The 17,359-nt window shown below is 29.5% G+C and overlaps 2 pseudogenes; both read left to right on the forward strand.

The window, feature by feature from the left end:
- The first annotated feature begins 12,907 nt into the window (after window positions 1–12,907).
- Window positions 12,908–13,613, forward strand: LOC149494548 (uncharacterized; annotated as a pseudogene).
- Window positions 13,614–13,649: 36 nt separating this feature from the next.
- On the forward strand, window positions 13,650–17,009 carry LOC149494549 (uncharacterized; annotated as a pseudogene).
- Window positions 17,010–17,359: the final 350 nt, after the last annotated feature.

Genomic DNA, 17,359 nt, shown 5'->3' on the forward strand with positions numbered 1-17,359 from the left:
AATTATATATACAAAGGATATTAGCTATATTCTAGAAACTTCATGCTAACAGAATAAATAAATATCTTCTCTTGGTATTAAGCTGTCACAATATGTGAAAACTGATTTTCTTCAATTGCGGACACGTGAATATGGCATCACACAGACCATGTAGCTCAATGTAGCTCATAAGTATGAGATACAACTTGATTGGTTCAATTTTGTTACTCTTTGAAATATGTGGATGTTTGATTAATTTTTTTACCCAAACTTGCTTTTGATATAAAATTATAATGTCAATGTAATATGAATATTCAAAAGTACAATTTGATTAAATGAATGGGCAATGTGGATGTTTAAAATGACAAATGGCTACGGAGTGATGAGACTGATTGACATGTGAATGTTAAATGATGGATTGTTATACGACACAATAAGATGCACTAATAATGTGGATGTTTGAATGGAGAATTGCTTATGAAGTGGTGGGGCAAATAATAGTAAAGTTCATAAACAGAAAATTAATATATATTAGGTGATGAAAATGGTTTTTTTTTTTTTTTTTTTTTTGTAAAAGGGTAAAGTGTTGGTGTAGTATGTTTATGATAAAAAGCTAAGGTTATTATTTATTTGTACTAATATACATTTTTAGTACGATGAAATGAATTGTGAATTAAGGTGAAATTTACATAATATATTTTCGTGAGCAATATATTATTTTCAGTATTGAGTTTGTTGTGCTATTGTTTTCCTTAAGTGCCATGGTTTATTATTGTTTTTCTTACCCTTGTATATCCTCAATGATCTTTTAATTGCTCACCCCTCTATAGCTTTCTTTTGCAAGAACGTCGTTCATATGAGAACTCATCTTCTTTCTCGAATGAATCCATAACTTAAGGTTGTTTAGTTATTATACTTATATGGTATTTGGTTCAGTTAATAGCTGCTTTGTATCCACCAGCTACGTTATAGATGTTTGGTAAGTTTCTCAATCAGCAGCTAAAAGCTGATAGAAGTCCTAATCAGCTGTTCATTTCATTAGCTACATTTTCGAGTTTTTTCATATTAGCTGGAAACTGATTTGTATTTATATTGTTTTGGACTTTAATAACCTCCTAAAAATTTGTTAATAATTTTTTTTCAAATTAATATTTGTTTATAATCATTTTATTTATAGGTTCCTAGAAATAAAATTTTTTCTTAAATATTATTTAAAAATTGAATTATATTTTTAGTTATATTATACTTAGATAAGAAATAATATATTCACTATATATATAATCTTGAAATAAAAATATTTTTACAATGTTGATGTGCCGCTCTATTTTTGAGCATTCTCTTTTTTTATAAGAATTAAAAATTTTATCTCTATAAATAATCTACAACAAAACAACATTTTAAATTATAAATTTTAAAATTTTAAACGTAGAAATCGTTCTATCTCTATGAGAATTCACCTATTATAAATTCAAACTCTATATCAGAATTTACCTATAAATTTAGCATTCTATTCTTTGATACTAAGCTATTTCTTATATTTAAGAGTATTGCATACTGGTAGGAACTTTCACCGATTTATATCCATATTAATGCCAATCTACAGACTTTAATTGTATAAGAAACAATATCCAAAAGTGGTTCATGTTAATATTATTTTATGCAGAATTTTTAATGTTCAAATTATTAAAGAAATCAGACTCCTATAATCAAAGATTTTTTATTGAAGACCAAGAAGATTAGTGAAGATATTTTTAGTGGCTAGTATTTTATTAAGTCTTCGGAAATATCTTATAAGATAGAGAGAAATTTTTATTATAAGTATAAAATATCTTTAATCTCTCTTAAAATCATTTTTGAAATATTCTAAATAAATATCTTAGAGGAAAAAGCCAAATCATTGCTTTTCACATTTATCCAAATGAAAAAGGTTTTGGAAAAAATATTTTAGAAAAAGGTTTTGACAATTGACTTTCTTCTTGTAGAAGAATTATGCATATTAAACAGAGAAAATGATATTACAGTAAAGTTATTAGCTTTGTACTCACCTTTTCATGATTGGATGCAATGCTTTGATATATAGGTGACTAAAACAAGATATAAAAACCTCTATGAAGCTAAGTAGTGTAGTAAATAATGGATAATGCAAGAGTGTAAAAACTTAGTCTCAATATATGTAAACCAAATTAATTTGAGTAGTATGTAAAGAAGCATATGCTTGATCGTGATTCGTTGTTTTTTTTCACTGATTTTGTTCATTTAATATATAAGAAAGTAAGCAAATTGTCATTTTCAAAAGCTTGCAAAGTTTAATGGTTTCCTTTATAATCAATTCTCAATATTAATCATCTCTTTCAAAAATGTTATAATGGTCAATGGGTCATATTTTGTTCTAACCATGCTTTTGTTTGCTTATACTAATGCTTACCATCTCTTTTGACTAACATAATCATTTTTGTATATACATAATAATTACGTTGAAATTAAATCGTGGAAGTGGAAGGTTTCATTCTTTACCTATATAAAAAAAAGTACATACTTCCAATTCTCAAAATCTTGTTTGCTCTTGTTTTTATTAATGATATTTTTACTTCATATGTACTTAGATTAAATCTATTTGGGAACAGATGTATTATAGTTTTACTTAATATGACATTGCCAAAAGATGTTCCTCATAGCAATTGGAAAAGTATTGCAATGGAGTGAAAATTATTGAGAAAATGTTATTATTGTATGATCTATGCTAGTTTTTGTATAAGACTCACCCTTGATAATTTGTTTAAAGTTTAACATAATGTGAATTTATATTTTTTTCAAATTATAGAAATACATTTAATATATACATAAAAAATATTTATTTAATATTATAGAAATATATTTAATATATGCAGTTAATCTTATTATCTTCATAATTTTTTTATCCATTAATTTTTTACAATGTTTAAACATTTAATAAATAGTATGTATCATGTGAGTTTCTAATTTCAAATTAAATTTTATAGGCAAAATAACTATATATTGATAACACTTGTGTTAACACTTTTGAAATGTCAAAATGCGAATGAAGTATAAGTATCAGTGCTTAAAGATGATCAATAAAATAGAAGTTTATGAAAGTATATTTACAAAGTGCATATTATTTCTTAACATATATTTTAAATCAACTTATCACCTTAATTATCTATTTTTATATAAATTATTTTTTTTTTTGTAGGTTATTCAAATTCTTGTTATGTTTCCACAACAGAAAAATTTAACGAATATTTTCAAAGAGAAAAAATTTACATAATAAGTAATAATGTACTAAATGAAAGAAACAATGAGTATGCTAATATTCATCGTAAATTATAAATTTCGCTTAACAAAGCACTAAAGAAGATGTGATACAAATACTAAAAGAAATTACAGAATATAATTTATGAATCTAAATGTTGTAAAGGAGTATGTTCAAAATAAAAAAATTTTAGGCTTCTTATTTTTTTAATATAGTTTTAAATAATCTGTTATAATATCTATCATATTTGTTTTTTGGGAACAGGTGTTGAAAAGAAATCAACATAGATCAATAAAAGCGTAAAGAAAAAATATATTAGAATTATAACTAAAGAATAATTATTACACTTTTATTTGCAACTTTAGCATTATCAAAGGTTTGAACTAGATATAATGAAGGTAAAGTATTTTATTTTTGTAAAATTGCATATTTATAATTTGATATATATGTATTAAAATATTTATATTTTATTTTCATAGATGATATTCAACTCTAATCTACCTTTATAAGCACCATAGTAACTAATCCATATATACACATGGTAGATGAGTTTCAAAACATGTAAGTCATATATTAAAATTCAATTAATAAATTATGCTAAAATTAGTATGAAATATATACAAACACACACACACACTTTTTTTTTTTTTTTTTTTGCAGTTATAAGGAAAATCTCAATGTTATTTCTTACTAAATTCAGAAAGATTTGAACAAGCACTAAAAGATGAATTACAAGAAATTAAACAATATTTTTTAAAGTTTGTAGTTTAATTTAATATTTACTTAAATTATATACACTCAATTGAAGTTTTATATAATGTTGTCAATAATAATTTTATTAAATATTCAAGGTGTTGAATGTTATTTTGAGGAAGAAATGAGAACTATAGTAAGAACGCTCCATAGTTCAAAACTTCCAAAACATATCATAAAAAAAGATTTATAAAAGAAAGCAGGATGCAATAATTGTTGAATAAAAAATATTGAGATTATTGATAAGTATGAATGAAATATATTAAAATTATAATATCTATTGATTTTACTTAAACATATATTATAAAATTTTTAAACTATATTTTGATATATAATTGTATTACAGGTGTTTGCATATGTTCTATATATTTTTTATTTTGTGCAGTGCCTATTATTTTACAAAGACAATATATAAATTTTAGTTATGATTATATGATAATGGTTAAAGTATGATAGAAATGATTCACCTTTCAAATGGATAAATCCATCTTTATTGTACTAATCTTACAATACAATATTCATATGGCACATGAATTGGTAGATGCTCCATAGAATCACAAAATCCAAGTGGAAAAATGTACTCCAATTTGAATATTTCTATTTGGATTTTTTGTTCTAACCGATCCATATCATCAAATTGGAAAGCAGTTGTGTTCGATCCTTGAAAAAAGAGACTCAACTCTATTATTACTGCCTAAACTTTTCCTGGCAACATTTTCTGAAATGCTATATGGATTAATCTTTGCAGGAAACATGACGATCATGGTTTTTCATGCCTAGCAATCTATATTTTTTATATCCACACATCGATCCATGTTTGATGCGTATCCATCTGGAAACCTTAATAATCAAATCCATTACACAATACTTACTTTTATGGTTTATATAATGAATAACTAGACTTTGGAAACATCTCTGTAACTACACATTATTCAAGTTTTGGTCGACGATAATTTTCCTTTATATCTATTCTAACTTTGGCATTGTCCATTGATTTGCCCTCAATGTTTAGTACAGTGTTGAATAGATTTTCACACACGTTCTTTTCTATACACATGATATCAAGGTTATGATGGATAAAAAGTGTACTCTAGTATGGTAAATCCCAAAAAATGTTATAATTTTTCCATTCACTATTCTGCCCAATTGATAAGTGCATTATCAAGTGCTTTTATTGTCTATATTCGTATGCATTTTTGGGTTATTTATGTGCTTAATTCACTTTGTTAGACATTTTTTACCAATTAGACATTAATTTAGTTGCATTTGGAGTAATATGATTAAATTGGTAAAATTCCAGCATTTTTTTTTATCTTGACCCTTGTTCGGTTTTTCAGGGATATCTGGAGTTGTAGACCTTCAAATTGGATTCCGTCTGATGCGCTGGAAAGATGAAATAAAATTCTACAATTGTCAAAGAGGAATCAGAAGCTAATTCAGTCTCAATATTGATCAAATTCAGCTCTGAATTTTAAAGCTTTGTGCTATATAACTGAGCACAACCTATTCTGTTGTGGACTTCATATCTGGAGTTCCAAGTGTCCAAACTAACTTAGCCCAGGCCCATTGAAATTCTTAGAAGACAGCCCTACAGTTGTTGTGAAGGCAATTAAATGAAATGAAGTCGTTTTGGTCTTCAAAAACGTCATAGAAGATTAACGTTTTGAGCAGAATTTCTACGTCAATCTGATTTCGTTTTTTAGGTCATATTCTTGTTGTAGATGTCCGTTTTGGGCGAGCCTTAGCTCCTTAGAAAGCAGAGAGAGAGATTTTCAAATTCATTGAAGGAGTCAGAGCCAGATTTAGAACAAAAGATGCTGAAAAATAGGGGAGAAATCAGAACAGCAAATATTTTCCGTTTACTGCTTTTGAATTTCCCAATTGATTAGGGATTTTTTTTCCTTTTGGAGGTGTTATATAAGGAGTGATTCTACAGCAGCTAGGAGGCACGTTTTTCTTCTCTTAGTTCATCTATTAATCTAGGTTTTTGTTCTTTATTCTTTGTTTTTGGTGATTGGAAGCCATGATTATGAGTGGCTAATTTCTTTACACCAATTCAAGGGATTTATCATCCTTGCACTTTTGTGAGACTTGGGTTTTAAATGAGTAGTTTCTTCTTGAATATCTGTTGTTTCTTGTTCTTATTGAGTTGATTCTATTGAATTCTCTGCTAAAAATGCCTATTAGTGAATTGTTTTGTAGGATTAAGTGCTATTTCAGATTTCATAATCCGTAATTGTTATGAAAGTTTGAATGTTAGTAGCAATTAGGTATTACTGATTATATTTCAGGTTTTCAGTAATAATCTATAGAGACAATAGGGTTGAATTAAATGGTTTATGCTTTATAAATTGTTGTTCAAGTTTAACTACTTCCTGATTCTTAATGCTTTTATTAAATTGAAAGGGATTGCTTAATACCCGATCGTTTAATAATTAGAGTTAATGAGGGTGCTGGGCTCAAGTTAACGAAATAGGGGAGTTTTGGGAATTTATCATGCTTTTTGATAAATTTCAGTTAAGTATTCAAAGAGTAATTAAATCATAAGTTGTTTGTGATCAATTGTGCATTGGATTAGAAATCACCTTGAATTGGTTTTTCATCAATTTGCATTACTACTTTAGTTTAATTAATTAATTTTCTTTTTGAACTGTTAAGTTGAATTTTTCACAAACAAACCCCCCTTCTTTTTAACACAAAAATTAAAATTTCAGTCTCTAAGGTTCGACCTGAATTCACCACTTCTACAGTTAAATTCAGTAATTTAAATTTGGTGGAACCGACAAACATCACCAATCCTACCATTTACCTCTTCTACATCTAACTCTTTTACTTCCATAAGTCCTAGATCTTCAATTTCCTGCAATACTTTTGCTCCTGACTTCATAGGTGAAGGGAATCACAAATAACTGTGTTCTTTCTAAACTATTATTGATTCCACCTCCAAAGATGGTCATCAGATAAGAATTTGCGGTGACAATCAAACCAACATTGCTTTCTTTCATTTTTCAATATAAATGCATTGTTGTTTACCATGCAATGGGGACAATAAAGCTTGCCCGTCATACTTGTAACACCCACCATCCAGTCCCAAGAGACCCGACAGCGAATGCCACATTCGGTGTCAGAGACATCGTCCTTAACTTAACTTATAAATCATAAAATTAGATTATGAATTAGAAGTAAATAAGTATTCACAAGTTTAGCAAGTAATAATTTTTTAATTTTTTTTTTATATAATCATTTCATTTCATTTTCATCTTTTTTTTTATATAGATTGGAAAAAATCCTACAGAAATACTGTAAGAATTTTCCTTTAAAAACTGAGCTCCCCAAACATGTGAATACAAAACTCCCAATTAAACTCCAAACTCCCAACATCTCCAAATAATCATCATAACACAACAACACTTCTACATCTTTATAACTATATAAATCCTCAATAGCATTTAATATTCATCAATTAATTGCATTCATTATATATATCAAGTCTTAATAAACTAATCATACCAACTATCTTAAAATATTTTATTTTAAATCATTTAATAAATCTTATGCTTATCTCCAAATATATATACACCAACATAATTGATAATTACATGCTTAAGTTATAATTCAAATAACATAATCTCCGAAAATGTATTAATTACACATGCTATAATTCTTAATTACATAAATCTCAGTCTACTACTACCACAATAGTCTCTTCTACTCTAATAGTACTCTTCTAGTCTTCAAGCAACAACCATGGTCTTTAACCTGCGCGTGATAAAATCAACGCGCTGAGTATAAAACTCAATGGTGCTAATAATTCACATACTTACCAAAGTTGCGATGGCAACTTACTTAAAACACAAATTTTCATAAAATCATTTGCAATCATAGACTCATTAAATTTCAACATACATTTACATTTATAGCAAAGAAATATCAAATAAACTTATAATTAATAACATAAATCATTTAATTCTTCCAAATCATAAATTCATTACTTGAACATTTATTAATAGCAATACACGTACTATTTATTTCAAAACCATGTACCAAAATATCATGTTTTGAAAATTCATTTGATAACATAAACATTAAGTTCCAAACTAAGGTTTACTAAAATATTATAATCTCATTCGCTTAATTGCCTTAAAAATATTTTCCAAGGGGCTTGCATACACTTAGGAGAAAGAGAAGCATATAGGTTTTCATAGCCTATTCATATTGGCCTTAGGTCCCCATCTTATTGATAATGGCCTTAGGTCGCTATCTTATTCATAATATGTAGAGCGCGTCCGCCCTAACATAAGACACCCACGTGCCAAGCATATGATCATAGCTTCTTATCATAATGGCATCAAATGTTGAGCATGCTCATCTTACATAATAAAATCAAATCACACATCAAATTCACATCAAGTATATTAGAGCCCAAAATCCTTGTTTTCATTCTTAATTGATAACACTTCTCATAAAACTTGTCTTATTCTTTAGTCTTCTTGAAATCATAATGTAAGCTTCTTTTAGAACGTAAGTAAGTCATGAAAACTTCAGACGTAAACATAATTACTTAACATAGGAAATTTCTCATAAATTCATTTTCTTTTAAAACTTTCTTCAAGTCATAATGAAATTTATCATAAGTAATTTCCTATCATATAAAATCATACTTTCCTTATTCAACATTCAAAGCACATACACTTTAAGTACCCATTTTTTTCATAAACTCTAAATATATGAAAGTTATTAAAATAATCATACTTATGTCATATATATAGCATAACATAAAAAGTAATTAAGTAAGCTTTACCACCTTAGGGTGGTTCGGCCTCTTAATGAAAACCAAGGGGAGGAATTTCCTCCTTCAATCAAGCATGTTAACATAACTCTTATACACCAAGGTATCCATTTAAATCCTCATCATGCATTATCTAAACCAACTCCACACTTTTCCCAAAAATTTCCAACAATTTATTCATGGGAAAAATTAGTAAACATAACATATGTATAATATACCATTAGTATCCATTTAAACATATCCATAACAACACTTTTCAAACTTATGTCTTATTTTCGTCAAATAACTCCAAAAACATACAAATAATAAAGAGAACTTCACCACACATGATTCATACATACTTTTATCTAAATAAACCTATGGCTCAAGATATAGAAAATTTCCAGCATTAAAATAACATTGACCTTTGCTGTGCTTTTAAAACATAACTTAAGTTATATGTCTCCAAATTAAGTCAAGTTAAATTCATTAGAAAGCTAAGACGAAGTGCTACAAATGTTATGAAGGGACCACAAGCCCAGATCAATCCCTAAGATAGTAAACAAAAGCTAGGTACACAGACCAATAGTCCAGACCTGATTCAGCAAAACTAAGTCCAATTTTTATTAAATTCCTAATTATCCAAACACTCAAATTAAACCAATCCAAAACCAGGGAAGTCTTAAGACATAGGGAAACAACTTTCATGAAGAACTCAGAACATAATCTTGCCCTTATAGTGGTCAAAATGGGCAATCAATTCAGAGATGCATATGGCCTGGCATAACAAAGTCAGTTTGGGTGTTTCAGTCATAAGTTGAGCTATATGTACCCAAACAAGAGGATGGGTCAGAAAGCTAAGAAGTAGACCTACAACTTTTATGAAGGACTCAGACATAGATGGGGAATAAAAAGGATCGAAAAATAGTCCTCAATCACACCCAATAACATATTTTCCCCAAATTTCAGCTTACTTAAATCATGAAAAAGAACATGAAAGACAAAAGATACAAGGTAGAGATTTCTACCACATACTAAATACTAATCAAACATCACCTAGGAGCATGTTTATACAACCAAAGTTCAACAATTCAATCATTTCATACAAAATCCCCAAATATACACATAATAGCATAAATTCACAAAATCAAAAATTGAAGTAAGTATGTTTATGAACACTAACCTTAAACACGAGCTTAAATAAAACTCTTTAAGTCTTAGCTTGCCCTTCTCTTTGTTAGAAGGTTCTCCACCCTTGGCTTAAGTAGTAACTCTCCAAATTACTTGAAATTATTCACCAAAAATCACTTCTCAAACTTTAATCTCAAGGATTAATTACTTAAATCAAGTTGGGCGTGTTAATTTTGGTGGATTTAACAAGTAAGAAGTGAAGAAAAATAAAGAGGAGAGGAAGAAGAAGTTGGCATTGACATGGAGAAGAAGAAGAAGAAAAAGTGTTGCTCAAATAATTAAGTTGACTTATAAAGCAACTAAAGGGTAGTTTAGTCTTTTCGCAAAATTGGATGGCTAAGATTAAGTCAATAGTAATCTCATCTAATGGCTAAAAATATTCTCCAATTAAATTCCTTCAAAATATTATTTATCTCCACAAAATTCTCAAATATAATCCTTAAAAATAATTCCTCAAATTTCCTTACTGAATATAACACCATAATTCACTATTCACTAATTATCTAAATTCTCCAAAAATATTAAAGAAAATATAAAACATATATAGTAATTTTTCTGGACCAAAATAATACCTACTCCCGGACCGATGGTACTATTCATAGACCGGTAAAACTACTATTTCAGACACAGAAAAATTAGGGTGTTACAATTTTCCACCCGAAGAAAATCACTGATGGTCCACAGCAAAGCAGCTCGCATTAAGAAATTTTGGTTGACTGAAATATCAAACGTTTCAATCCCGACTCCTATAAATCATTCAGTTCGACAATAAAAAGCAGCAGAAACACATCAATCTTATATTTCGAATTATTTGGGCCAGGTACAATAACACATAGAAACATGTACTCTTCTTTGATACACATTGAGGGTGGTAGATTACATTATGTGACAACTACAAACAATGATGAATATTATTGTCCTGATTGGCCGAACAATTGAAACTCATCTGTATATAGCCCCAATATCACATTTCTCATCTCAAAAGCAAATATAAGATGTTGGTTATCAAATTGTTTCCAGTCTTTAGAGTCTAACAGATGAGTCATTACACCATCTTAACATTCATGCTCAACATGTCATCTCTTGTGTTCAGCTGTCGCATTAAATGCATATAACCTCTGAAGGCAAGGAATATGAGGGAAATAATACGTTTTCTTGAAGGACTTCTCTCTTTTTATTCTCCTAGTCCCTTTAATACCTAGAAAGATTACAAAACTTACATACTCTTAATTCCGAGTCAATACCCCAATATATCATACAATCATTCGGATAACAATCAATCTTTTCCACCTGTAGTCCTAAACCCTGAACAAGTTTCTTTGTAGGGTAAAAATTATCCATTATAGAAAGCCCTTCTGGCAACATTTGTCTCGATAGTTGCACAAAATCATCATAACCCTTTTCTGAAAAATGGTGCTCCGACTTCAGATTAATATAAAAATTAGGAAGGAAGGTATTCTATTATATATATATACCCCAAGGGGACCCATGGGCCCCCCTGAATTTTTTAATAAATTATGGACAATATGGTAATTTTCACCTTTAGGTATAAAAAACACTTTTTCTTTACCAATGAAGACAACTTCTTCTTTTCCCTTTCGCCCACCACCATTTCACTTTTTGCAATCACAAGAAGCAAAACTTCCAAGGTAAGTTTCTATTCTAAGCTTTCATTATTTTATATTTTTGTTATTTAATTGTTGAGATTATAAAATTATGTCTCTCTTCTTTTTCCTTCTTAATTTATTTGTTGGAGGTATAAAATTGTGGCTTTGAAATTATTTACTAGTGAGAGATAATTTCTTTTTCCTTGTTAATTTATTTGTTGGGGATATAAAATTATGGTTTTGAAATTATTTATTAGTTGGAGATGATTTCTTTTTTTCTTGTTAATTTTAAGTGCATTGTATATTATATATAAATAAAATTAATAAAATTTACCATTGCTAATAAAAAAATTATTTCAAAAAATTATATTAGTGCCAACTTGAATATATATATTCACATGATGAGTGGGTAGAAAATAAAATCAATACAATTGTTTCATGGATACAATTTTCCAATCAATTTTTATAAATTAAACTCATAAAATGTTATAAAGTTATATATTATTTGTGTTAACAATATTCACTCTTATTGCTAACTAAAACCTAAAAATATTAATTTTTATTTTTTAAAAAATTTTATTTTTTAAAGCTTAAGAAATTATGTATTTGTTTTAATAAATCAACAAAACAGTTATAAATTCTAATCACAAATATTTAATAACTTAATTAGTTTTGCAATATAGAACTTTTGTATTTTTAATTATATCTAATGATAATATCTTTATTTGTGTAGTTATGGAACTGTACTTCAAAAAAAAAATCCATTGTTGCAAAATCTCCATCACCATCAATTAATCAATATGTTCAACTAGCACCACCTACGTAAGTCATAGTTAAAGATCATGAGCTTGCTATAGAAAACATTCCTTCTGATCAAAGGATGCGACCTAACATAATGATCTATCCGCCTAATGTTAGGGATCAGGTACGTAGAGCTTACTTACTAAAAGGTCCATGTCAACCATGCCATCACAAATTTCCTCATATGATAGATGGAGATTAAAAACGGAGATTTGATGAATTCAACAGTTGGTTAGAATATAGTATTGAAAAAGATGCTACATATTATTTATATTGTTATCTTTTTTTCATTTGAACATAATGAAAGAGGTCATGATGCTTTTGTATCGTAAGGTTTTACTATTAGCATAAGAAACAAAGATTACGAGAACATGTAAGAAACCACACCGATGATCATAATAAATGTCGATTAGCTCGTCAGTATTTAATGGATAAGTTCAACATATTGAAGTGTCTTTTTCAAAACAATCAGAACAGTCAAAGATTGAGTATCATTGTAGGTTAAATGCATCAATACTATGTCTTCGCTATCTCTTGATGCAAGGATTTGCTTTTCAGGGAAATAGTGAGTTTGAAAGTTCATCAAATCAAGGAAATTTCATTAAGTTATTGAAAGTCTTGGCTTCAACTAATGAAAAAATTAATAATGTTGTGTTAAAGAATGCTCCTGAAAATCTCAAACTCACATCACCTGATATTCAAAAAGATATCATTAATGCAGCTGCATTTGAGACGACAAAGGCTATAATTTTAGATATAGGCGATAATTTATTTTCTATTTTAGTTAATGAATGTCAAATGTATCAATTAAAGAGCAAATGGGAGTTGGCATACAATATGTCAATAAATTTGGAAATGTTATCGAACGATTCAATGCTCTTGTTTACGTACATGATACAACTGCGACATCACTTCAAAAAGATATTAAGTCTTTATTTTCTACTTAAGGATTGAGTATATCTAGTTTGAGAGGTCCAGGCTATGATAGAGCTAGTAATATGCGAGGTGAATTTCATGGTCTTAAAAGTTTGATTTTGAAGGAAAATTCCAGTGCTTATTACATCCATTGTTTTGCCCATCAACTCTAACTCGCACTTGTTTTTTGTTGCCAAAAAGCATTCAAGTGTATGTTCTTTTTTCAAATACTATTACTCATTTGTTCAGTGTTATTGGAGGTTCTTGTAAACGTATGGATATGCTTCGAGAAAAGCAAATGGAGAAAATGATTGAAGGAATTGCATAAGAAGTAATAAGAACTGGACAAGGTTTGAATCAAGAAATGACATTGAAGAGACCGGAAAATCCTCGATGGGTTTCTCATTATGGTACGATAATTAATTTGATGCATTTATTTTCTTATAATATTGATGTCCTTAAGTACATGGAGAAAATGGGAGTGATGATGCACATAGAGTTGAACCAATTGATTTGATAGATATTTTTAATCGATTTGAATTTGCCCTTGTAATGCATCTTATGAGAAAGATTTTGGGAATCAAAATGAGTTATCCCAAGTTTTACAAAAGAGGGATCAAGATATAGTGTAACATCCCTTCCCGGTCCATCCGTAAACCCGAATGAACCGAACCGAGACGTTACAAACTGGTTGACTGTATAGTCTGACATGCTGAAGTCATAATGTATATTGAATATAATAGCATGCTGATATTGTATACAAAAATAATGTAATTTATATTTACATTAACATGATACTAGTGTCAAAATGAAATGGGCCCAACTGAGTGCCCTGTACATGCCATAAAAAGGGTAGACAAAAGGTACACATTAAAATGAGTAGCTACCCTGAAGACTGAGTCTTCTACAGATGAACTGCAGCAGTTGTAAGCCGACTATCTATGGTCCAATCTCAAAACCTGCAAGTTAAACAGGTAACTCGCTGAGCAATAAAGCTCAGTGGATATCTCAACATATAAAGAAACAATTAAACACATACATGTATAGAAAGAACCATGTAAACACATATGGCACATATAAGCACACACATCATGATACTTTCATGATACCTTGATTATCTTTTGTACTGTTTATAATACTGTATAATTCATGAAATGTTATGTCAAGATATCTGTATGGCTCCATAAGGTTATAGTGAAACCGAAGTGATAAGAAAAACTGTATGAAACTGGATGAATACTGTATGCTTGGCTGCTATGGCCCATATATAATCATATCCACTCAACGGCCTGTAGCCGGAGTATCAAACTGTATGAGGTGCAGATCTGCTATCCTATGTCGCGACATAGCCTTATCTACATGGTTTCTACCTAACCTCAATAGAGCATAATGTTGGTATGTCAATAATATCACACAACATCATAGTCATAATTCATAACTTCATAATTCATAATGTTTATTTGATTTCACATCATTTGCATGCTTGAATGTTGTTTTAATACATGTTCTAATGTTGTATTTGATGTTAAAATGATTGGAGGCATATAAGTGAAGCAAAGGAATACAATTGCATTGAAAAAGAAGTCCAAAAATGCATGAAAACACAAGTCGCGAGCGCGCCTTGCAAGGTCGCGAGCGCGTAATGCACTAGATGAGAGACAGTGAGTTATCGGGCACAAGTCGCGAGCGCGTACTTGAAAGTCGCGAGCGTGAGAAGTGCCAAATGAGAGACAGTGAGTTCTCAGGCTAAATTCGCGAGCGCGCGATGAAGGTCGCAATCTCTTACAGGCCAAGGGCCAAGTACGCGAGCGCGCACTTCAAAGTCGCGAGCGCGAGATGTGCCAAATGAAAGTCAGAGAGTTTGCGTGCACAAGTCGCGAACGCGTACTTGAAAGTCGCGAGCGCGAGATGTGCCAAATGAGAGTCAGAGAGTTTCAGGTGAAAGTCGCGAGCGCGTAGTTCAAATTCGCGAGCGCGAGAAGGCAACGCGAACTCATCATGCAATTCGCGCGCGCGCTTCCAGCCTGCACTGTCTGTACTCTTTTGATCATATCTCTCAATATACAACTCCAATTTGGATGATTCAAAAACCCATGTAAAGCTAACACATAAAGGAACAAATAACTCTTCTATGACACTTCCTAATTCCATCATGAAATGGGGTCAAAATCAAGATGAAGTTACTGGTAAAATTTCCAGCAAAACCTGTTTCAACATAACTCACTATTTACTTCATTTATTCAATACTTCCCCTGTTTTCCCCTGTTTTCTCACCATTACCAGTCCTCCCACTCAACATAAAGCAAGATTGTCTCAATAGCAACACACCACACAAATCTCATACAAAGAAAATGAAAAATAACAAGAGATATCAAACCTTTACTCCAAAAGCTTGAGCTCCTCTTTAGCTTCTTTTCTCTACACTCTTTGAACTCCCTTCACCTATAAATAAGAATTCTTATGAATTCTAAAACAACAGCACCAATTGTTTCAATTATGAACTTCAAGAAGGTTTACTTACTTGGATAGAAGAAAAATTGAAGTTAAGGCTTAACTACCATGAAAATTGAAAGTAAGGTGGAAGAGGAAAGGAAGAAGATGAAGAAGATGAAGATAAACATGAAAATGGGAAAGTGAAAATGAGTATTACCGGTAGGCCATCAAAAATCAAGGGATTTTATGTAAAACTTCCTAAATGGTACCTCAATTGTAAACAGGCTACAACTTAATACCCAAGCTCAATCTTTTAATGCAAATCAGTCCTCACCCATGTGCTTGATCTTTTTCTCTCACTCAAGTAACTCCACTTAATAACCCATTCTACCCCAACCGGGTTTGGTTCAACTCGACTCAACTCGACTCCATGAAATGACTTGACTCAGTAGGATGTCACATATAGTGAATGTTATACATTTGGTTAAAGTTTCAAAATATCATTTGCAAGTAATTAGAGATTATGGTTGGGAATCTTTATTACTTGAGGTGTTGAAATTTTGTGGTAAATATGATATACGTGTAATAATTATGGAGGATGTTTCTGTAACTAGAGGGAGATCAAGGCGTAGAAGTGAAGAAATGACAAATCTTCACCATTATCATGTTGAGCTACATTATTCTATGATTGATATGCAGTTTCAAAAACTTAATAATCGAGTTGATGAAGTTAATACAAATTTATTTTATGTATGGCATGTCTTGATCCTAAAGACTCATTTTCTGCATTTGATATGAGCAAATTGATTGAACTTGCAAAGTTTTATACATATGAATTTCCTCCTATTACTTTAATTGAACTTGAATCTCAAATTGAAAAATTTATCTTTGATATGCATATGGATAAATATTTTTTTGAAGTGAGTGGAATTAGAGGTCTTGCAAAGCAAATGGTTGGTACAAGAAAGCATATTGTTTTTCCTTTGGTGTATTTGTTAGTCAAATTGTCGTTAATTTTGCCAGTTGGTACATCCACAGGGGAAATAGCTTTTTCTGTGATGAAAATCATTAAAAGTTCAATTCGTAATAGAATGGGCAATGAGCAACTGAGTGATTGTTTGGTTTGATGACTTACATTGAAAGAGATGTATTTACAAGTATTGACAATGAAGTTATTATGAACAAATTTCAATTAATAAAAAATAGACAAGGATTATTGTTATTTAATTGTAACCAATTATTGTTCGATTGCAAGGGATTCTTATTACTTACATTTATTTTATGTATGTGACTTTTCTGAAATATAATTTTAGTTGGACTCCTCACTAAATTTTTTGGCTACATTACTATATATATATATATATATTAATTGTTATTGTTATTAAATAAATATTATAAAATATATATTGGATTGTAATATGATTACGATTTAGAAATAGTCAATTTAAATTTTAAATTTTAATATATTTTTATTTTTATATATTGAATTTATAATATAGTAAAGCTAACTAAGGATAAATCCATTCATATTTTTCATTAATAAAATTAAAATAAATTATAAAAATAAAAACTAACTAATAATCCGTACAATTATTTAGAGCTCAAATTAGAAAATAATAATAAGCAATAATAGTCGATTTA

The sequence above is a fragment of the Jatropha curcas genome, chromosome 7 (assembly GCF_041381405.1).
Source record: "Jatropha curcas cultivar XTBG-Jc1 chromosome 7, XTBG_Jcur_1.0, whole genome shotgun sequence".
In the NCBI taxonomy this organism is placed as follows: domain Eukaryota; kingdom Viridiplantae; phylum Streptophyta; class Magnoliopsida; order Malpighiales; family Euphorbiaceae; genus Jatropha; species Jatropha curcas.